This window comes from Salmo salar, chromosome ssa01 (genome assembly GCF_905237065.1).
Source record: "Salmo salar chromosome ssa01, Ssal_v3.1, whole genome shotgun sequence".
Classification (NCBI taxonomy): Eukaryota; Metazoa; Chordata; class Actinopteri; order Salmoniformes; family Salmonidae; genus Salmo; species Salmo salar.
In genome coordinates, this window is record NC_059442.1 from 51,711,722 (window position 1) to 51,736,179 (window position 24,458).

Below are 24,458 nucleotides of genomic sequence, written 5' to 3' on the forward strand. Positions count from 1 at the left end.
AACTGTATTCAAGTAAACCTCCAGTACTGAGAATCTCTACCTAAATGCACATTCTCTCGATCTGGACAATTTGAAATGATTTTAGAGCCTATTTAACTTCAATAAATACAGGTATTGTACTAAATTGAGAAACTCAAAACCCAATTTCCAACCAAATGAATTTTGGCTGTCTGTTTAGATGATAAAAGATAGTGCTCTGCTCTTAGATATCTAATGAGAAGTCTGATATAGGTCATTAGCTTAAGAGGCCATGAGGTGGCTTCCTGACAATTGTTTCCCGCCTCTGTGTGACATCAGCAAGACCTCTGGACATTGGTCATTTATTAGCAAAACGGGGGGGGTTGAGTTGGGAGAAAGAGGCTGAAACCTGACAACAGACGAATTGACAAGAGAATGAATGACAGCGACAGTGGATGGATATTTCTGCTGAAGATATGAATCCACTGCCATTCTATAATGAGGTAACTTTCATTGCGATATGTAATTATTTTTTTAATCCAACTCTTGCAGGTAGCCTAGCGGGTAGGAGCGCTGGGCCAGTAACCGAAAAGTTGCTAGATCGAATCCCCAAGCTGACAAGGTTAAAATCTATTGTTCTGCCCCTGAGCAAGGCAGTTAACCCACCGTTCCCCAGACTAGGTATCCCTCTTTCCCTTTCCTCTTGAGAGAGAATGTACCAGTCAAAAGTTTGGACACACCTACTCATTCAAGGGTTTTTCTTAATTTTTAATGTTGAAGACATCACAATTATGAAATAACACATATGGAATCATGTAGTAACCAAAAAAAGTGTTACATCTGAGATTCTTCAAAGTTGCCACCCTTTGCCTTGATGACAGCTTTGAACACTCTTGGCATTCTCTCAACCAGCTTCCCCTGGAATGCTTTTCCAATAGCCTTGAAGGAGTTCCCACAAATGCTGAGCACTCGTTGGCTGCTTTTCCTCCACTCTGCAGTCCAACTCATCCCAAACCATCTCAATTGGGTTGAGGTCGGGTGATTGTGGAGGCCAGGTCATCTGATGCAACACAAACATCTGGGGCCGTATTCAGGCTCTCAATGGCAGTGCAGTCTATAGAATCTTAGTCATTATTATTATTCATTATTATGTACTACTTCTTTGAAACGCTTAGCTTTATAACATGCATTATGACATTGCATAATTCCATGGCAGCAGATTGACTGATTGCATTATGGGTAATGTCATTATACTGTTTCCAAATTGGCCTACAAATGCATACATCATATGCATTGTGACAGCACTGTTAACTGTAGCAACAGACATTCTATGGTATTTTGGCCTAAAATGAAGGAAATCTAAGCAAAATTACAGGAGCAGACCCCGTCACAAGTTTGTGGCTTATGGTATTATAATTTAGCAGTGCTGTAAAGTACTTAAGTACTACTTAAGTCGTTTTTGGGGTATCTGTACTTTACTTTACTATTTATATTTTGGACAACTTTTACTTTTACTCCACTATATTCTTGAAGAAAATAATGTACTTTTTACTCTATACAATTTCACTGACACCCAAAATTACTCGTTACATATTGAATGCTTAGCAGGACAGGAAAATGTTCCAATTCACACACTTATCAAGAGAACATCCCTGGTCATCCCTACTGCCTCTGATCTGGCGGACTCACTAAAATGCTTTGTTTGTAAATTATGTCTGAGTGTTTGAGTGTGCCCCTGGCTATCCGTAAAAAAACCAAAAAAAAACAATGTGTTGTTTGGTTTGCTTAATATAAGGAATTTGAAATCATTTATACTTGTACTTTTGATACTTAAAGTATATTTTTGCAATTATATTTACTTTTGATATTTAAAGTGGAACTGACAACATTGTATCTACTTTGTAAATATGAAACAAACAGACAATCATATCAGTAAAAACATTTCAAATTCCCAGTTTATGCTACAAAACCAACTTTGAGGTTTTAAAAATAGGTTATATATGGCTTTATATTCCATGACGTACAGTAAGGCATTGTTGGCAGAAGAGATGGATGCAGTTCAATGCATGATTAATATAATTCACAAATAGATTTCTTGGTAGTCCAAAAAATATTGCTATCAGGTTGTAAATCACAGCTGGCCTGGTACATTGTTTGCTGCCTTCACCCATTCGGGATGCACTATTTCAGTTTCAATGACTCAATATTTTGGACAAACAGATGAATGTAACTAAGGCTGTGAATGTCAATACAATCAATCTAGCAAGGACAATGATCACAAGTCAGTCATAACGTGGCTAATAGGCTAGCATGTCTATTTCTGTAGCTCTTATTCAGAAAGCTAAAAACACCAAGCCTACCATTAGCTAGCTAGCTGCTGGGAGGATGTCATGTCATTAGAGGAGTGGGTGAGTGACCGAATTTTTCCCCTCATATCTTTTTTTTTTTGTATGGCTACAGCTAGATGCAGGTGTCATTTGGTTACTAAGCAAAAAAATGGAATCGGTTTGCTAGCTAGCTGAACGACTGTTATCCAATTAGCATATCTCTTGCGTTTGTAAATTGACTCTGGCTATCTACTCTGATTTCAGAGCACTCTCATCTGAGTGTGCCAGAGCGCAGAATAACTGATGAATTTACTAACGTACAACAGCCACTGAATATGACTGGTGTCAGAAAAAAAGTAACAGTTAGTCACGAACACTCGAGGGAACATGTAAACAGTTGCTACTGCCTGTAAACACACATTCTAGTTCAGTGAATAATGGCAGGTCTGTCTAGACTCCGTTCCTGGACGAGAAAGATTTTCTTATTAGGTTTTATTTGCTGCAGTGTCTATTAATTGTCTATACGCACGGCCGCTTTCCCACTCTATTGTGCAATAGAAATTTCACAAATGCCTTACTATACGTCAGTGACAAACACTAAGAATTTATGAAAATGTGAAAATTACCATATCTAAGTGCTCGCATGTCAGAAAATGTACAAAAAAGTGTCATATTCTTCCTCAAGTAGTATTTTACTGGGTGACTTTCACTTTTACTTGAGAATTTTCTATTAAGGTATCTTTACTTTTACTCAAGTAAGACAATTGGGTACTTTTTCCACCACTATCATTTAGATTACATATTTATATTACATTACTTGTGTTAAACAATTTCAGTCCCTACAGGATTTTGCTGAAATTTGTTGTGATACTTGCAGCAATTCTGTCATTTTGCATGGCAATTTTGTCCAATTTGTCCCGGAAATGCGCCGATGAGGGAAAAGGTTTGTTGAAGTATGGCTTGATTGTGTCATGCCCTGATCGGTTTCACCTGTCCTTGTGCTTGTCTCCATCCCCTCCAGATGTCGCTCATCATCCCCGGTGTATTTATCCCTGTGCCAGTTCGTCTTGTTTGCCAAGTCAACCAGTGTTTATCTCCTAGTTTCTATTTTTCCCAGTCTCTGTTTTTCCTAGTCCTCCTGGTTTTGACCCTTGCCTGTCCTGACACCGAACCCCCCTGCCTGACCATTCTTCCTGCCCTGACATCGAGCCTGCCTAACGCCTTGTACTGTTTGGACTCGGACCTGGTTACTGAACCCCTGCCTGTCCTGACCTCGAGACTGTCTAACGCCTTGTACTGTTTGGACTCTGACCTGGTTTACGAACTCTCACCTGTACCCGACCTGCCTTTTGCCTACCCCTTGTGTTATAATAAATATCGGAGCTCAACCATCTGCCTCCTGTGTCTGCATTTGGGTCTCGCCTTGTGCCTTTATAGATTGAACCATATTGTGTCGTGAAATTGTGAGCCCTCTTTCTGTACGGCGGTGATGGGTCAGTTTTGTGCGATAATATCAATGATTTGACTGTTTTATGAGGAAAGAGTGGAGTGATTGGTCAAATTTGAAAGCTCTCACATAATATGTGGGAGATTGCAATTATTTTTTTGCAAAATCAACAACCGCAAAATCCTGGAGGGACTGCAAATTGACATTTACATTCCATATTGTTATACAGTGGGGTCTGAAGTTATTTACATCCTTGATAAATATGTGGAAAAATGAAGAAATAATTTAAAAGTATGTGGACACCCCTTCATATTAGTGGATTCGACTATTTCAGCCACACCCATTACTGACAGGTGTATAACATCGAGCACACAGCCATGCAATCTCTATAGACACACATTGCCTGTAGAATGGCCTTACTGAGAGCTCAGTGACTTTCAACCTGGCACAGTCATAGGATGCCACCTTTCCAACAAGTCAGTTTGTCAAATTTCTGCCCTGCTAGAGCTGCCCCGGGCAACTGTAAGTGCTGTTATTGTGGAAACATCTAGAAGCAACAACGGCTCAGCCGTGAAGTGGTAGGCCACACAAGCTGGCATGCCAGCAAGAAATGCTGACACTACACATCCAAGTATAGTAACAGGGGCACAAGAAATAAGAAAACCCATCAAATCGAAGGAGACAACAACATTGCACTCCTGAGTGTTTTTTAAAAAAGATAGATTACTCTCCATAAGGTGTGATTCAGGACTAACAGAGAAAGTCCTATTCATTATACAGTAAATATTATCAGCAGAGGTTCCACAGCACAGCAGCTACCCTTCAGCAGAATCTTTTTCAAAACCAAGAATCATCTCCAAAGCGAGTTGTGAGCAAGTTGTGCAGATAGATAAGATTCTTGGAAGATGTCATGTGACAAACTCATCAATATTATAATATTTAAGGAGCCCAACACAACTGCTTGTGGGGTATTTATCATTTAAGAAGAGAACATTGTTTGCCAAAGGAGTACATGCCACTGTGTATATATACACTTATGGTTATAGAAAAGACATACAGGGGAAAAAAACACATCTTCTGCATCACTTCAATTTTTCCATCACTAGATATGTTCTATGGTGTTTTCAACACTAAGTACACACACTTTCCTTAAAACCCTCTCCTAAAAAAAAGTATTTCCATAAGACACAAAATTCTGCAAATACGTCACATTAAGATCACAGCTTACCAACAAGATTCTTTGCAAACCAGATCAACCAGCTTTGAGTAGGAAGCTCTCTCAGACAGTCACAACAGCCTACAAGACTCCAGACAGTCCCTCTTTAAGATCTCTCTCTCTCCTCAGTCTTCTGAGACTAACTGGGTGAGGTGATACGGACTGGCCCCTGCACCCTCTGCTTTAGGTGCCCAGTTCTGACCTTGAACCAGACCAACAAGGGAGTCTGGGGGTCTGGTTGCTTTCAGCACAAGGCGTACCCAGATGGACCTGTCATCGCATGCCACCTGGGAATGTGGCACCCACTCAACAGCTGCAACAGATAATTTCAAAACATTTCGCCCCTACATCCAAATCCAGTCCATGCAACATAGACTGGACATTACAAGATATTTGGATTTAGATACTGGACAACCCTTGGGCTTGACTCACAAGCTCCCTTACTGCTACACTGGTCAGTCATACTGTGTCATTTCACTAAGTTCATTATCAACATGTGGTCAACATCAACAACTATGGTCTCATTAAACTGTAAAACGGTATGGTGATTAACAGTTGGGAAGAATGTGATACTAGTACAGTATGTACAGTGGCAAGAAGAAGCATGTGAACCCTTTGGAATTACCTAGATTTCTGCATAAATTGGTCATAAAATTTGATCTGATCTTCATCTAAGTCACAACAATAGACAAACGCAGTCTGTTTAAACTAATAACCCACAAACAATTACACGTTTTCATGTCGTTATTGAACACACCGTGTAAACATTCACAGTGCAGGGTGGGAAAAGTACGTGAACCCTTGGATTTAATAACTGGTTGACCCTCCTTTGGCAGCAATAACCTCAACCAAACATTTTCTGTAGTTGCGGATCGGACCTGCACAACGGTCAGGAAGAATTTTGGACCATTCCGCTTTACAAAACAGTTTCAGTTCAGCAATATTCTTGGGATGTGAACCGCTCTCGAGGTCATGCCACAGCATCTCAATTCGGTTGAGGTCAGGACTCTGAATGGGCCACTCCAGAAGGCGTATTTCTTCTGTTGAATCCATTCTGTTGTTGATTTACTTCTGTGTTTTGGGTCGTTGTCTTGTTGCATTAGCCAACTTCTGTTGAGCTTCAATTGGCAGACAGCCTTACATTCTCCTGCAAAATGTCTTGATAAACTTGGGAATTAGTTTTTCCGTCGATGATAGCAAGCTGTCTAGGTCCTGAGGCAGCAAAGCAGCCCCAAACCATGATGCTCCCTCCACCATACTTTACAGTTGGGATAAGTTTTTCATGTTGGTGTGCTGTGCCCTTTTTCCTCCACACATAGATAGTGTTGTGTGTTCCTTGCAAACAACTCAACTGTGGTTTCATCTGTCCAGGTGCACTTTTTCAAAAATGTATTTTTTTTTTGGAGAGCAGTGGCTTCTTCCGTGGTGCCCTCCTATGAACACCATTCTTGTTTAGTGTTTTACGTATCGTAGACTCGTCAACAGAAACGGAACATGTTCCAGAGAGTTCTGTAAGTCTTTAGCTGACACTCTAGGATTCTTCTTAACCTCATTGGGCATTTTGCGCTGTGCTCTTGCAGTCATCTTTTCCTTACGGCCACTCCTAGGGAGAGTAGCAACAGTGTTGAACTTTCTCCATTTACAGACAATTTGTCTGGCTGTGGACTGAAGAACATCAAGGCTTTTAGAGATATTTTTGTACCCTTTCCAACTTTATGCAAGTCAACAATTCGTAATCTTAGGTCTTCTGAGATCTCTTTTGTTCGAGGCATGGTTTACATCAGGCAATGCTTCTTGTGAATAGCAAACTCAAATTTGGTGAGTGTTTTTTATAGGGCAGGACAGCTCTAATCAACATCTCCAATCTCGTCTCATTGATTGGGCTCCAGGATAGTTGACTCCAATTAGGGGTTCACATACTTTTTCCAACCTACACTGTGAATGTTTAAATTATGTATTCAATATAGACAATAAAAATACAATCATTTGTGTGTTATTAGTGTAAGCACACGGTGTTTGTCTGTTGTTGTGACCTAGATGAAGATCAGATCAAATTGTATGACCAATTTATGCAGAAATCCAGGTAATTCCAAAGTGTTCACATACTTCTTCTTGCCACAATATATTTTGCAGTAAAATTATCTAATGATCTAACTCCTGTAAACTCAATGTCACTGCCAGTGACTGGGAACAGCTGTTGTGTGCTGTAGCAATCTTTTAGTCTCCACATGTTTGAGAACTGCTCTCTGTTTGCTTTTTAAAAAATAAACAAAAGGAGAGTGCTACCAAGTGGAACTATGATAAACCTCACACAGCCCTGGATCCCTACTACATTTCTGAGTTTTCCTTAAATGTGATTAGTGTTCATATACAAAAGCTCTCACCACGAGGTCTGATATACTACATAGAGAAAGACGGAGAGCTGTTACATAACGTAGTTGACTTTTGCTTTGTCAACAAACGGCAGAGAGGAGAGAAGTTGTCCAGCGCTCAGTGTGGATCTCACTAAACAGCTCCAAACATGGATAGAAAGGCCCGCTCCAGAGAAGCTGCTTAGTCCTCTAATTGAGAGGTCCCCCTCTCTTCCATAAACAGCATCCACACAGGCTGTGAGCCGAGGCTTCTACACATTCCACACCACAGCCATTGGATGTTCAAGGGCTAGTTTTAAACAACTGCAACCTAAAAGGAAATGTATGCAACTTGTACATATTCTAGTGTTTCTGGGTTTCTAGTCTTTCAGGAAAGACAATGAGTAATTGCCGAGAGGGAAAATACGTCCAACACATACCTACTGGTCTGGAGTATTCTTTTAATCCAACATAATATATTACACGAGAAAATATGGATAAAGTTAAACACAATAGCAATGAAAATAACTGAAATCCACATAAGCACTGAAGGAGAGTAAATCTCTATTTGAAAATAATAAGCATCCACTAAAATGTGTGTGATGAATAGGGAAAAATAGGGCAACTTTACAGTATGTTCGAGTGGTGGGGTGAGGTGTCACCCATTTCGGAGAGGAAAAACACCCACCCAGTGAGTTGGTCTGGCCAGTGAAAGGTTATGGCTTCTGAGGTAAGAGGGTAGTTGTTGCTGGTGCTGCGGCAAGCTAGCATGGCCGTGAAAAGGACTGACAGGGAAGGCACTGGCATACCACATAGACACAACATCTCACATAGACATTTTTAGAGAGGGCACAACCTGACAGCTCACTTTTTAGAGCCAGTGTAAATAGAACGTCACCAAACTGACAGTTTACCAAGGACGATACGGTTGTTTCACAATGACTCTAGACTTTCCTCCGAGATCGCTTGGTAGAGAATACACAGAGAAGCACAGAGAGAGAGAGGACAAAAAAATTTGACAATGTGAGGCACCTGGCAAAAAGTACAAAACAATACAAATATGAAAGTGGGATTTTTTTTCTCTCAAAAATACATTATCAATCTTAAACATAGAATACACTACAATGGACTACATGATAATACAGATTGGATACCATTTGACTGACACGTAGAGTATTTTATTTGGTAATTCTGTAACTGGAAGACCTCATCTACACTATCACTGCCAGAGGACAAGCCTCACATTAAGTGTAGGAGGTGGATTCCTATTGGCTTAAATATTGGGGAACCTTAACATGTTTATGGGACTGTTGATGACTGTTCAGGTTATTTCTTGAGAGAGTGTTGAAAATGTCACCTTATTTCAGGGGGATGTTTGGACTTGGACATGGAATGCAAGCTTACTGTTCAATGTGTTGCATATTATAACTCCCTGAGTGGCTGTGTGACCAGACTACTTGATTATTTTGTCATAGGATACAGTAGCTACACATACCTAAAAAGAGCAATAATCCAGTAATTTCAAGTGCTTTGACAAGGTAGGCTCATATGAAAATAACATCTCTAAAAATGTATCAATATCTGCCTATTTTAAGGGTGCCACCCCCATGTCTATCTCTTTTCCCTGACACAAGCACTAAAGGGCACTAATAGCCTATTAACTGTCAGCTCCAAGAATGATAACTTCATTTATTTGGATAAGCAGGCACTCAGCTTTATCACTACAGCACACTACACATGCCTGGCTTTAACATTTTTGTTGGGAATTCTACCATGCCTGGATGACGCTGAGTGGGGCGCATAGCAAAACGGATTGCTTTTGGCAAAACGACAACCAACAATGCAGGTAGCCTAGTGGATAGAGCGTTGGGCCAGTAACCGAAAAGTTGCTGGATCGAATCCCTGAGCTGACAAGGTCAAAATCTGTCGTTCCGAGCAAAGCAGTTAACCCACTGTTCCCTGGGTCCTGAAGATGTGGCTGTTGATTAAGGCAGCCCCTGCACCTCTCTGATTCAGAGGTGGGTTAAATGTGGTAGACACATTCAGTTGACTAGGTATCCCCCTTTCCAAATGGTTTGTTTTTCCATCACCACTTGCAGAGCCAGCGAGGGGGTGACTAGAAATCAATCGCCAAACCATACATTGTCTATTCACTTTCTTGTTTACTCGCTTGCATTGGTGGGCTTCTCTTTGTGCACACCGACCTTGAAAAGCATAAAGCTTCAAGCAGCACGATCCACTTTGGCCAATGGGGGCAGATGGAGGGAGAAGGTTGCTAAGCAACAAGCAGTCACAGGATGAAAACAGAAACCTTTCTGGTGTCTCTGGCAGAAACCGGCTTGCCCAAAGACCCATCAGTTATTTAGAATAAACAGAATGTTGTGAACTTTTGCTTAGACCATGGTGTTAAACCATTGGTCTAAATTGGTTAGCTACTAGCTTTTCTCATAGGCCAACCTGGCCAAATTACCCATGATGCTGAGGATGGCCAGCTGAGCAGGTAATTATATCCGGTAACAAAATAACAAATCACCTGTCAGAGACCTTAAACTGTAGAGCCACCATCCAATCACATTTGGTCAGCAGGTTAATTTGGCCACCAGAGGTAGATTGTCAAACCATCCAACTGGTTGGTTGAATTTTTTACCCATTGTCTAAGTGGAGCGTGCCAATATATTTTTGCATGATGCTTCCTTGACTAGGCTACTGACGTCATACAAAATTCCAAAGGGTTTTCGCATACATTACCAAATTACACATTTTTTCTCATTCATTTAACACACATCCATGTACTTTAACTTAAAAAAGTAGGAGGATTATATAACATGTAATTTTGTAATCAGACATCATAAAAGTCAAAGGCAACGACTCTTGTGGTGTTGCCATATACAATGAGCTCCAAAAGTATTGGGACAGTGACCCATTTTTGGTTGTTTTGGCTCCTCCGTAAATAAATGATACAATGACTTTGAAGGTAAAGTGCACCCTGTCAGCTTTAATTTGAGGGTATTTTCATCCATATCGGCTGAACCGTTTAGAAATTACAGCACTTTTGTACATAGTACCCCCATTTTCGGGGACCAAAAGTATTAGGACAAACTGTCACGCCTTCTCCCTCTCTCCAGAGCTCGAAGTCACCGGTCTACTAACCACAGGCCCTGGCAACAATCATTACGCACACCTGCTCCCCATCATTACGCACACCTGCTCCCCATCATTACGCACACCTGCTCCCCATCATTATGCACACCTGCTCCCAATCATTACACACACCTGCTCCCATCATTACGCACACCTGGTCATCATTATCTCCTTGATTACTCCCCCTTTATTTAGCCCTCAGTAGACAGCAGTATTGTTTTCTATTACATTCTGTATGCGGCTTATGTTTTTGGACATCTGCATTGTGTTGTTATTAAACTCACCTTTTGCACCTGCTTCCTGATTCCCGGCGTATTACGTTACAAAAATTCACTTGTGTATTAAAGTAGTACAATTTAAGTATTTGGTCCCATATTATGCACGCAGTGACTACATCATAGCACGCAGTGAGTACATGAAGCTTGTGACTACACATTTGTTGGATGCATTTGCTGATAGAACAGCAGCCTCTGGTAAGACAATGGGAGGCGGCCTATGCATATTTGTAAACAACAGCTGGTGCACGAAATCTAAGGAAGTCTTGAGGTTTTGCTTGCCTGAGGTAGAGTATCTCATGATAAGCTGTAGACCACACTATTTACCCAGAGAGTTTACATCTATATTTTTCATAGCTGTATATATACCACTGTAGACCGATGCTGGCATTAAGACCGCACTCAATGAGCTGTATACGGCCATAAGCAAACAAGAAAACGCTCATCCAGAGGCGGTGCTCCTAGAGGCCGGGGACTTTAATGCAGGGAAACTCAAATCAGTTTTACCTAATCAGCATGTTAAATGTGCAACCAGAGGGAAGAAAACTCTAGACCACCTTTACTCCTCACACAGAGGCGCATACAAAGCTCTCCCTCGCCCTCCATTTGGCAAATCTGACCATAATTCCATCCTCCTAATGCCTGCTTAAAGGCAAAAACTAAAGCAGGAAGCACCAGTGACTTGGTCAATAAGAAAGTGGTCAGATGAAGCAGATGCTAAGCTACAGGACTGTTTTGCTAACACAGACTGGAATGTTCTGGGATTCTTCCGATGGCATTGAGGAGTACACCACAACAGTCACTGGCTTCATCAATAAGTGCATCGATGACGTCGTCCCCACAGTGACTGTACGTACATACCCCAACCAGAAGCCATGGATTACAGGCAACATCCGCACTGAGTTAAAGGGTAGAGCTGCCGCTTTCAAGGAGCGGGACTCCAACCCAGAAGCCTATAAGAAATCCCGCTATAGCCTCCGACAAACTATCAAACAGGCAAAGCATCAATACAGGACTAAGATTGAATTGTACTACACCGGCTCCGATGCTTGTCGGATGTGACAGGGCTTTGAAACTATTACAGACTACAAAGGGAAGCACAGACGCGAGCTGCCCAGTGACACGAACCTACCAGACGAGCTAAATTACTTCTATGCTCACTTCGAGGCAAGTAACACTGAAACATGCATGAGAGCCGTTCCAGACGACTGTGTGATCACGCTCTCGGTAGACGATGTGAACAAAACCATTAAACAGGTCAACATTCACAAAGCCGCTGAGCCAGATGGATTATCAGGACGTGTATTCAAAGCATGCTCGGACCAACTGTCAAGTGTCTTCACTGGCATTTTCAACCTCTCCCTGACCGAGTACATGATTCAAGCAGACCACCATAGTCCCTGTGCCTAAGGAAGCGAAGGTAACCTGCCTAAATGATTACCGCCCCATGGCACTCACGTCGGTAGCCATGAAGTGCTTTGAAAGGCTGGTCATGGCTCACATCAACAGCATCCTCCCGGACACCCTAGACCCACTCCAATTCGCATACTGCCCCAACAGATCCACAGATGACGCAATCTCAATTGCACTCCACACCGCCCTTTCTCACCTGGACAAAAGGAACACCTATGTGAGAATGTTGTTCATTGACTACAGCTCAGCGTTCAACACCATAGTGCCCACGAAGCTCATCACTAAGCTAAGGACTCTGGGACTAAACACCTCCCTCTGTAACTGGATCCTGGACTTCCTGACGGGCCGCCCCCAGGTGGTAAGAGTAGGCAACAACACGTCTGCCACGCTGATCCTCAACACTGGGGCCCCTCAGGGGTGTGTACTTAGTCCCCTCCTGTATTCCCTGTTCACCCATGACTGCGTGGCCATTCAAGACTCCAACACCATCATTAAGTTTGCTGACGACACAACAGTGGTAGGCCTGATCACCGACAATGATGAGACGGCCTATAGGGAGGAGGTCAGAGAACTGGCAGTGTGATGCCAGGACAACAACCTCTCCCTCAATGTGAGCAAGACAAAGGAGCTGATCGTGGACTACAGGAAAAGGTGGTCCAAACAGGCCCCCATTAAAACCTGTTGAGGATAGGGGGCAGTATTTTCACGGCCTGATGAAAAATGTACTCAAATTAAACTGCCAACTACTCGGGCCCAGAAACTAGAATATGCATATTATTTGTAGATTTGGATAGAAAACACTCTAAAGTTTCTAAAACTGTTTGAATGATGTCTGTGAGTATAACAGAACTTATATGGCAGGCAAAAACCTGAGAAAAATCCAACCAGGAAGTGGGAAATCTGAGAATTGTAGTTCTTCTTTTGAATCCCTATCGAAACGACAGTGTCTGTGGGGTCACGTTGCACTTCCTAAGGCTTCCATTGGCTGTCAACAGCCTTTAGAAACTTGTTTCCTCCTTCTCCTGTTACTGGGCAGAGAATAGTAGCTCAGTCAATGAGTGGACTGCCTATGGACAAAGGGCTTGGTTATGCGCGAGCCTGCGAGCGCGCCGTTCCTACTTTTTCTTCTGGAATGAATACGCTATTGTCCGGTTGGAATATTAGCGCATTTTTATGTTAAAAATACCCTAAAGATTGATTGTAAACAACGTTTGACATGTTTCTACGAACGGTAATGGAACCTTTTGACTTTTCGTGTCTCGATTTACGCTCGCGCATTATGCCTTTGGATAGTGATCTGAACGCACAAACAAAACGGAGGTATTTGGACATAAATATGGAGTATTTTGAACAAAAATAACATTTATTGTGGAAGTATGAGTCCTTGGAGTGCATTCCGCCGAAGATCAGCAAAGGTAAGGAATGATTTATAACACTAATTCAGAGTTTTGTTGATGCCAGAACTTGGCGGGTAGCTGTATAGCTTGCATTGATGGTTGAGCTATGTACTCAGAATATTGAACAATGTGCTTTCTCCGTAAAGTTATTTTGAAATCTGACACAGCGGGTGCATCAAGGAGTAGTGTATCTTTAATTCTTTAAATAATTGTTATATATTTTGTCAACGTTTATGATGAGTATTTCTGTAAATTAATGTCCTCATTCACCGGAAGTGTTCATTTTCTGAACATCACGCGCCAATGTAAAATGCTGTTTTTGGATATAAATATGAACTTGATCAATCAAAACATACATGTATTGTGTAACATGATGTCCTAGGAGTGTCATCTGATGAAGATCGTCAAAGGTTAGTGCTTCATTTTTAGCTGTATTTTGGGTTTCTATGACACATCTCCTTGCTTGGAAAATGGCTGTGTGGTTATTGTTTGGTTATTGTTTGTCTATGTACTGTCCTAACATAATCTAATGTTTTGATTTCGGCTGTAAAGCCTTTTTGAAATCGAATAATGTGGTTACATTAAGGAGAAGTGTATCTTTAAAATGGTGTAAAATAGTCGTATGTTTGAGAAATTTAAATGATTAGATTTTTGATGTTTTGTATTTCGCGCCCTGCTGTTCCATTGGCTCTTGGCTAGATGTTCTGCTAGCGGAACGTCCGTCCTCAAGAGTTAACATCGATGGGGCCGTAGTGGAGCGGGTCGAGAGTTTCAAGTTCCTTGGTGTCCACATCACCAACAAACTATCATTGTCCAAACATACCCAGACAGTCATGAAGAGGGCATGACAAAACCTTTTCTCCCTCAAGATTTGGCATGGGCCCCCAGATCCTCAAAAGGCTCTACAGCTGCACCATCGAGAGGATCCTGACCGGTTGCATCACCGTAAGGTGCTACAGAGGGTAGTGCGAATGGCCCAGTACATCACTGGGGCCAAGCTTCCTGCCATCATGGATTTATATAATAGGCAGTGTCAGAGGAAAGCCCATAAAATTGTCAGAGACTCCAGTCACCCAAGTTATAGACTGTATTCTCTGCTATCGTACGGCAAGTGGTACCGGAGCGCCAAGTCTAGGACCAAAAGGCTCCTCAACAGCTTCTACCCCCAAGCCATTAGACTGCTGAACAATTCATAAAAATTGCCCCCTCTTGTACACTGCTGCTACTCGCTGTTTGTTTGTTACCTATGCATAGTCACTTCGCCCCCACCTACATGTACAGATTACCTCAACTAGCCTGTACTCCTGCACACTGACTCGGTACCGGTGCCACCTGTATATAGCCTCGTTATTGTTATTCTTATTGTGTTACTTTGTATTTTATTTTAGCCTACTTGGTAAATAGTTTCTTCTTGAACTGCACTGTTGGTTAAGGGCTTGTAAGTAAGCATTTCACGGTAAAGTCTACACTTGTTGTATACGGCGCATGTGGCAGATAAAGTTTGATTTGATTTGAGTGAGTCAGGCTGTTGCTGAGTGAGTTTTGGGGAGGGCCGGATGGGGTGTGTGTGTGTCCACTATTGGCTGAGTCATGTGAGTGAGACGAGACAGAGCAGCATGCGCACGCTGTGACAACTTTTTACCAGTTGTAGGTAGGCTATTTAACTTGCAATTATGCAGGAGTGGAAGTTTAAAATGGAAGTCGTGTGCTTCTGTTATGGGGAAAAGTCCTCAATGAAACTGACATTAAATATAGAGAATGATACATTTGCATCAGTTGGCCATCAAATGTATATACAGGCTACAATAAATATGTTGAAATTACTATATCACTGGAGTCATTGAAAATAAATTTGTGCCACTTGTGTAACCTACCTGTAGCTGGCAAACGGATTTAATAAATAGCCTATAACTTCAGTGTATTGTTGTTTTAGCCTTGTGTTATTCTGCCATTATTAATGGCCATGTTAAGTTATTTAAATTGCCGATCAGTTGCACGCAATAGATTGATGGCAACAGTCAGTCAGATTAGGCTACAGGTATTTTTCTTTTTTATAAACACTGGCTGTTGTTGACAAGAATATTCAGTTCATATACATATTATTGATGTTTATTTCAGTGATTGAAATTGCGACCCCATCTTCAGTAGCCTATTCCAGCAGGATATTTGAAAACACAAGCACTTCTTACCTCGAAATTGCCAAGCTATTCATGTTGAATACATTTGTACGTATATTTGACCTAAGCAAGCTGCTAAATCGTTCAGTTTACATCTTGCCTAGGCTACTGTAGCCTATCTGAAATAAGATTTAGGCCCATCAGGGGCTATAGGCTACCAGCATCTACAGTAAAACTGTTTTCCCTTTGTCATTATGGGGTATTGTGTGTAGACTGATAAGGATTTTTATTTATTTAATACATTTTAGAATGAGGCTGTAGCGTAACAAAATGTGGAAAATGTCAAGGGTTCTGAATACTTTCTGAATGCACTGTATCTAAGCAAGACATGGCAAAGTTGAATTACAATCATAAACCCAGATTTTATTCTGAAGCCTATGCCTACTGAAATGACATGTAAATCTTGCAAATGGTCTTAACATCTGGCACATAATAACAGTACAATTGCCAGAAAATAGCCTAGCATTTGTTTTTTTGTCCAAGTGTTTCTTGCACAGAGATTTCAAGATCCTCTGTCCAACTTTCACTTAAACTCTCCTGGTGGATTCATCTATAGTTATGCACATGCGTAAAAGGGATTTATTTACAATTATAAACCGGGTTTGAGCCCTGAACGCTGATTGCAGTGGTATATCAGACCGTATACCATGGGTATGACAAAAAAATACTTTTTACTGTTCTAATTATGTTGGTAACCAGTTTATAATTGTCACGGCTGTCGTAGGAATGAGTGGACCAAAGTGCAGCGTGTGTGTCGTTCCACATTTTATTTATACTGTGAAACTATGCAATACATAAATAAACTGAAAGACAAAAAACAACAAACCGTGACGCAGAGGTGAAAATATACATACACTACTCAAAATTAATCTCCCACAAACCCAGGTGGGACAAACACCAACTTAAATATAACCTCAAATTAGAGACAAAGATGACCAGCTGCCTCTAATTGGAGATCATCTCAAACAAAGCCCAACATAGAAATACAAAAACTAGAACAACCCAACATAGAAATACAAAACTAGAACATAACAACATAGAAAAACTAAACTAGAAAACCCCCCTGTCACGCCCTGACCTACTCTACCATAGAAAATAACAACTTACTATGGTCAGGACGTGACAATAATAGCAATAAGGCACCCCAGGGTTTGTGGTATATTGCCAAAATACCACGGCTAATTGCTGTATCCAGGCACTCTGCGTTGTGTAATGCTTAAAAACAGCCCTTGGGCTATATAATATACCTCCTCATGCCTTATTGCTTAATCATAGTAGTCAGACGAGTTAAATCAACATCCATTGAAAGAAAATGATCTGGCGAGTTTAATAAGGGCAAATTATATTTTCTCTTCCAACATATTCAAATGTGTTTATTACATCATGTCATAGTTCGCAATAATAATAATTTTGATGAAAACCGAACTTTGCTTCTAATGTCGTTAGTTTATTGTATACATTTGGCAACTGTACTCTTGCTGTGGAAAAAAAATTTGGGAAAATTTTCAGGCCAGGTTCTGCGTGGTCATTGTTATAGAAATTTTAGCTAGACCTGGCAACCTTGTTTATGTGGAAGTGTTTTTTTTTTTTTTTTTTGTACCTTTATTTAACAAGGCAAGTCAGTTAAGAACAAATTCTTATTTACAATGACGGCCTACCAAAAGGCAAAAGGCCTAATGCGGGGGACGGGGGCTGGCATTGAAAATAAAATAAAAATATAGGACAAAACATACATGACAACAAGAGAGACAACACTACATAAAGAGAGACCTAGACAACAACATAGCAAGCAGCAACACATGACAACACAGCATGGTAGCAACACAACATGACAACAACATAGTAGCAACACAACATGGCAGCAGTACAACATGGTAGCAGCACAAAACATGATACAAACATTATTGGGCACAGACAACAGCACAAAGGGCAAGAAGGTAGAGACAACAATACATCACGCAAAGCAGCCACAACTGTCAGTAAGAGTGTCCATGATTGAGTCTTTGAATGGAGAGATAAAACTGTCCATTTTGAGTGTTTGTTGCAGCTCGTTCCAGTTGCTAGCCTCAGCAAACTGAAAAGACGAGCGACCCAGGGATGTGTTTGCTTTGGGGACCTTTAACAGAATGTGACCGGCAGAGCGGGTGTTGTATGTGGAGGATGAGGGCTGCAGTAGATATCTCAGATAGAGGGGTGTGAGGCCTAAGAGGGTTTTATAAATAAGCATCAACCAGTGGGTCTTGTGATGGGTATACAGAGATGACCAGTTTACAGAGGAGTATAGAGTGCAGTGATGTGTCCTATAAGGGACATTTTAATTTCACCTTTATTTAACCAGGTAGACCAGTTGAGAACAAGCTCTCATTTACAACTGCGACTTGACCAAGATAAAGCAAAGCAGTGCGACAAAAACAACAACAGAGTTACACATGGGATAAACAAACGTACAGTCAATAACACAATAGAAAAATCTGTATACAGTGTGTGCAAATGAAGTAAGGAGGTAAGGCAATAAATAGGCCAATAGTGGCAAAGTAATTACAGTTTAGCAATTTACACTGGAGTGATATATGTGCAGATGAGGATGTGCAAGTTGAAATACGGGTGTGCAAAAGAGTAGAAAAACAAAAACAAATATGGGGATGAGGTAGGTAGTTGGTTGGATGGGCTATTTACAGATGGGCTGTGCACAGCTGCAGCGATCGGTAAGCTGCTCTGACAGGTGGAGCTTAAAGTTAGTGAGGGAGATATAAGTCTCCAACTTCAGTGATTTTTGCAATTCGTTCCAGTCATAGGCAGCAGAGAACTGGAAGGAAAGGTGGCCAAAGGAGATGTTGGCTTTGGGGATGAGCGCTTGCTACGGGTGGGTGTTGCTATAGTGACCAGTGAGCTGAGATAAGGCAGAGCTTTACCTAGCAAAGACTTATAGATGACCTGGAGCCAGTGGGTTTGGCGACGAATATGTAGCGAAGACCAGCCAACGAGAGCATACAGGTCGCAGTGGTGGGTAGTATATGGGGCTTTGGTGACAAAACGGATGGCACTGTGATAGACTGCATCCAATTTGCTGAGTAGAGTGTTGAAGGCTATTTTGTAAATGACATCACCGAAGTCAAGGATCGGTAGGATAGTCAGTTTTACGAGGGTATGTTGGCAGCATGAGTGAAGGATGCTTTGTTGCGAAATAGGAAGCCGATTCTAGATTTAACTTTAGAATGGAGATGCTTAATGTGTGTCTGGAAGGAGAGTTTACAGTCTAGCCAGACACCTACCGTAAATTCCGGACTATAAGCCGCAACCTTTTTCCCAGGCTTTGAACCTCGCGGCTTAAACAATGACGTGGCTAATATATGGATTTTTCCCGCTTTCAATTTAAAAAAAAAAAAAACACATTATGTGACAGGCTCAGTTTTTTGGCGGCATGAAGCTTTCATTAGACCAATGAAATTGCCGAACGGGTTAAGGTCAAACAACTTTTTTGTTTACTGTTTAGATTAAATCGAGCGCTCTCAAACTTCCCATCATTCTGATTACGGTAGTCATTTTGTCACCCTCATCATGGCAAAGACACAGAGAAATGCATATGATGCAGCTTTCAAGTTGAAGGCGATTGATCTGGCAGTTGGAAAAGGAAATAGAGCTGCTGCACGGGAGCTTGGTCTTAATGAGTCGATGATAAGACGTTGGAAACAGCAGTGTGAGGAATTGACTCAGTGCAAAAAGACAACTAAAGCTTACAGCTAATTTTTTATTTTTTGTTACAAGCCATGTTTCGTTAAAGCCTATTTATTTTTGTTACAAGCCGTGTTTCGTTAAAGCCTATTTATTTTTGTTACAAGCCGTGTTTCGTTAAAGCCTATTTATTTTTGTTACAAGCCGTGTTTCGTTAAAGCCTGTGTAAAGTTCATTTGTTTCAATGTACCGGTAGGCACCTGCGGCTTATAGACATGTGCGGCTTATTTATGTTCAAAATAAATTAAAAAAATTAATTCAGTGGGTGCGGCTTATATTCAGGTGCGCTTAATAGTCCGGAAATTACGGTAGGTATTTATAGTTGTCCACATATTCTAAGTCAGAACCGTTCAGAGTAGTGATGCTAGTCAGGCGGGTGGGTGCGGGCAGCGATCAGTTGAAGAGCATGCATTTTAGTTTTACTAGCATTTAAGAGCAGTTGGAGGCCACGGAAGGAGTGTTGTATGACGTTGAAGCTCGTTTCGATCTTTGTTAACAGTGTCCAAAGAAGGGCCAGATGTATACAGAACGTCTGCATAGAGGTGGATCAAAGAATCACCCGCTGCAAGAGCGACATCATTGATATATACAGAGAAAAGAGTCGGCCCGAGAAGTGAACCCTGTGGCACCCCCATAGAGACTGCCAGAGGTCCGGACAACAGGCTCTCCAATTTGACACACTGAACTCTGTCTGAGAAGTAGTTAGTGAACCAGGCAAGGCAGTCATTAGAGAAACCAAGGCTGTTGAGTCTGCCGGTAAGAATAAGTTGACTGACAGAATTGAAAGCCTTGGCCAGGTCGATGAAGACAGCTGCACAGTACTGTCTTTTATTGATGGCGGTTATGATATCATTTAGGACCTTCAGCGTGGCTGAAGTGCACCCGTGACCAGCTCGGAAACCCGATTGCATAGCGGAGAAGGTACAGTGGGATTCAAAATGGTCGGTGATCTGTTTGTTCAGTTGGCTTTCGAAGACTTGGTGGCGAATCATTTTAGGAAGAGAGGGTCTAGATTGTTTAGCCCAGTTGATTTGTAGGGATCCAGATTTTGCAGCTCTTTCAGAACATCAGGTGTCTGGATTGGGGTGAAGGAGAAGCGGGGGGGGCTTGGGCCAGTTGCTGCGGGGGGTGCAGAGCTGTTGGCCAGGGCTGGGTAGCCAGGTGGAAAGCATGGCCAGCCGTAGAGAGATACTTATTGAAATTCTGAATTATCGTGGATTGGTGGCAAATCTGTTGGCGAATGGTAAAGAACATCTAGCCGCTCGAGAGCACCCTTCCCTGCCAATCTATAAATTACATTCAGGTCACATGCCCTTAATCAGGAAGCCAGCCCTGAGGCCGATTTGTCAAACAACTGTCTGAACATGGAGGTAACCATTCAGTGTGTCATAACTATTGTACATTCAGTCCCTATGGGTCATTCAGTTGCTTTCATGTCTATACGTGACATGAGGGTTTGTGCAGACAATCAATAATAGCATAATCCATAGCATTTGTCCAGAGGTTGTCGTTCTCTGAACATGAGGGGTCTATTGTTTGTTTCTTATTTAGCTCATACAGTAGGATGGTTATGCAGTAATCATATTTGCGTCCAACTGCAGAGCACAGTACGGAAGGTTGAGACAGCAGTATCTTGTTCATTGTGTCATTTTTACACCTACAGACTAATTAGAGAGAGAACCGGGTAGGCATATAGTGTACAGGGGAATGCAATGTACTAGAATGGAACATTGTGCATGCAAGAGATTATAATAAGAATGGGAATCTCAGAGCTCGGACTCATTTTTTCCTTCGCTCACACAGCCTATTCACACTCACATTTTGAGATGAATGCTAGTTTGTAAATAGACAACCATCCATCCACCCACATGTCATTATACTGTACGGTACCTTTTGTACAGTAGCCACAAATCAAGTTAAATGGGGTTACCTATCAGTGCCGCATAATATGCATTACATTATGCCCATACATACCACTGATGTTACTCATGTATTTACCTACATACTATGTTGCCATATGTTGTTTCTGCTGTAATGAAAACAGCTAGAATATTCTGAACCAATTAAGAGTAAACTAAGAAAGAGTTCAAGTGATGTTGTTCAATGTGCAGTAGGCCAATAGTAGACTATTGTCTTTTTGTAACCAGATAAAACATGCAAAGAGCGTTCCATGACAATAATAAACGTTACATGATTTCGTTCCATGATTTGGGATACTTCATTTTACCAAAACTATAGACTAGTGTCTAGCTTAGTGCGACACAAGGATGAGCAGCGGTCGTGTGTGTGGTTGCAGATAACAAATGGATGTGTCTTTACTGCAGTATAGCTTCAACACAACGACTGTACTGCCGTCTGAAGACCATGTCCCAGGCCATTTTGGTCCCACTTGGAATACAATAAAAGCCCACTAATGTAGGTAATAGGTTAATATTAGAATTAGAATCAAACACCCGAGAAATTACCGCAAGTCCCTCGTGCCACAGAATCAAACACAAATTTGTCAGGGCATTTGTTGCCAAGGGGGCGAAATTATCCAACATGGGCATGATGCAAATTTGCTTTTGTAGGCTATTTACAGTATCTGACGCGCAAATAAAGCATTGACAATAAAATGGCAAACGTTTACCTTTGTTGCAATCCAGTGTTGTTTATCAATATCGCTCCCACACACGGCAAAGAGGTCTGTGCTACAATGTACAGTCAGGACAGTGAGCTACACAGCAGCCACCAATCACCCCGACAACGCGTTGTCCCTCACTCCTTGCTCATAGGCTACATGCGTGTTTCCCTCCTTGAGGACAGGCAAAGGGAGGGAGGTGGCTTCAGGACTCATTGTCATGTCATGGGATATCTTCAAAACTCTTACATTACAGGCTTCTTACACATTTATGATCCTTAGAATGTTGATGGATCATTTAATTAAATACATTATTGTCAAATATGAAATCCATGTAAGATTAAATGAATGCATTTGATTAATTGCAGCGTATGAGGTGGTTGGTTGTACGTTTGGTGAAGTTAGTGGGGTTTTTTCAATTGTTTTTCTGACCACTGTGCATAGTGACTCAACAACAGGTGCAAATGTTAGAAATTAATACACCATAAGAGTAGCCTATTGGATCTGTCTTGAGCTTGTCAATAAAACGAATATGTTACTTGCTGTATGAAATACACTCAAATGTAAGCAAACAATAATGTGTTGTGCTCTGCAGGTTGACGATGACACTAAACATCAAAGCAACAGACAATAAACACATTATATTTAATTGTGTATATATTATAAAATATAGAAGTAAATAAATGTTTTGAAATAATGCCTAGCATGCCAAACATCGCCAAACAAAACATTGTATCTCATGTACAGAGCGCCACCAAGTGGCTGATATTGTACCATGCAGTATGAACAGTGTGCAGTGTAAAACCTTGTCGAGGAAATGAATGTTCATGTCCATGTCTTGCAGTGCACACCAAACATTAACGGAACCAGTAGCGACCCGTCATTCTGGGCAGATAAAAATAATAATAATAAAGCCGCAAACAAACATGGTCTCTTTTTTGTTTTCTAGAGTAAGGCAGCTCCAAAATGCAGGTGTTACAGCCTAGCTCAGTGCTTTCTGTGGTGGTAGGGCAGCCATCGGAAAATACTGAGCGTAGGGGTTGGTAATGTTCTCTAGTTGCGTCGTGATTGGCTTAGTGTTCTGTCACTAAGGACACTACGTCACCGCCAAATCTAAGGGTAGAGCCCGAACATTCAAGCGCCTTGGATGCTGCCATAGAGTTACATTAGAAGTGCCTATCCAAGAAGGGTCAAGGTCGTTGGCCACGATAAAAGGAAGTCAAATTAAGTTATATCTACAGCAGCTTTGATTGGACTCATCATGTCAACGTCATATTTTCAAAATCTTTGCTAGCAAGCTAGCAGTCATCATCATGAATCACGTTGACAATCTACTGGAAAATCCTTTTTAATCCTTGTCATATGAAGATAAATAATGAAGAGAAATTATAGATAAAACGTATCGGTGCTCATCGGCCATTGGACATAAACATTACGCAACAACTTGGAAATTGCAAATTCAATAATGAGTGGTTTGGAAGGAATCAGTGGCTAACTGCAAGCATTGCAAAGCAATCACTTGCCTGCTATTCAGTGGAGTGGGTGTGTGGTCCGAAGTTTGGGTTTAATGGTCTCTTTTCCAAGCTTAAAAGGATAAACATTCAACATTGGCCATGGTGTCAATCCAGCATTACTTCTGCCGCGCTCAAAACAACTGGAAACTCAGAATTGGTAATCTGATTTCAGTGAGTTCAAGACAACTGGGAACTCTGGGAAAAAAAACTAGCTCCGACTGAGAAAATATGTTTTGAACGGTCATCCAAATCGGAATTGCAAGTTTGGAACACGGGCCTCTTTCTAGCGCTCCGACCTGAAGATCCCTGAGGTCATCATGATTCAACCTTGTTTTTTCCAGAGTTCCCAGTTGTCTTGAAAGCATCATAAATCCAGAGAATGACAGACTTTGATGACCAAGTTTGATGACAAAATTTGCCCACGAAGGACCGCAGCACCAGCTTCCTGTTCAAGTGAGCACAGCACAACAAGCTGAGTCCAAAAATGTATTGTATGCTGCTGCATAAATTATGTAATATGTCAGGGAGATATGTAAACTGTAGCTAAGAAAGTAATATTAAGTGTATGTTGTGTAATAAGCTGTTAGTAGCCCATGTGCCTCACCCTAACAATTTGGTCCTGTTTCCCCTCCTAATTTCGCCTACTGTTCTGACTTGATGGTGCACATGTAGCCTATAGCCTGTTTAAGAGAAATTGAATCATTGAATATTGTTAGAACTTTCATTGTCTGCTTATATGCCCATTTTATTGAACAAATAGTTATATTGACTACGTCCATCCTACCTCGCTCATTAAGGTCTTAAATCGAAATTACGGATTGCCTCTTATCCACTCGTCGTTCCCTAATGCCATAGTTTGTACATCTCAATTGTCAGTAGAAACCACATTT

General features: G+C 41.4%; 1 protein-coding gene across 13 annotated transcripts in view; it reads right to left on the reverse strand.

Moving 5' to 3' along the window:
• sorbs1 (sorbin and SH3 domain containing 1) overlaps window positions 1–22,224 on the reverse strand; it is a 79,503-nt gene extending 57,279 nt beyond the window's left edge. For 6 of the 13 annotated variants that reach the window (XM_045719288.1, XM_045719249.1, XM_045719259.1 and 3 more), the window contains exon 1: window positions 22,064–22,204. The gene's annotated coding sequence lies outside the window, so the exon portion shown is untranslated. Of the gene's footprint in view, window positions 1–4,960; window positions 5,191–22,063 lie in introns of those variants that run through there. The other 7 variants (XM_045719278.1, XM_045719237.1, XM_045719243.1 and 4 more) reach the window with 6 other exon arrangements.
• Window positions 22,225–24,458: the final 2,234 nt, after the last annotated feature.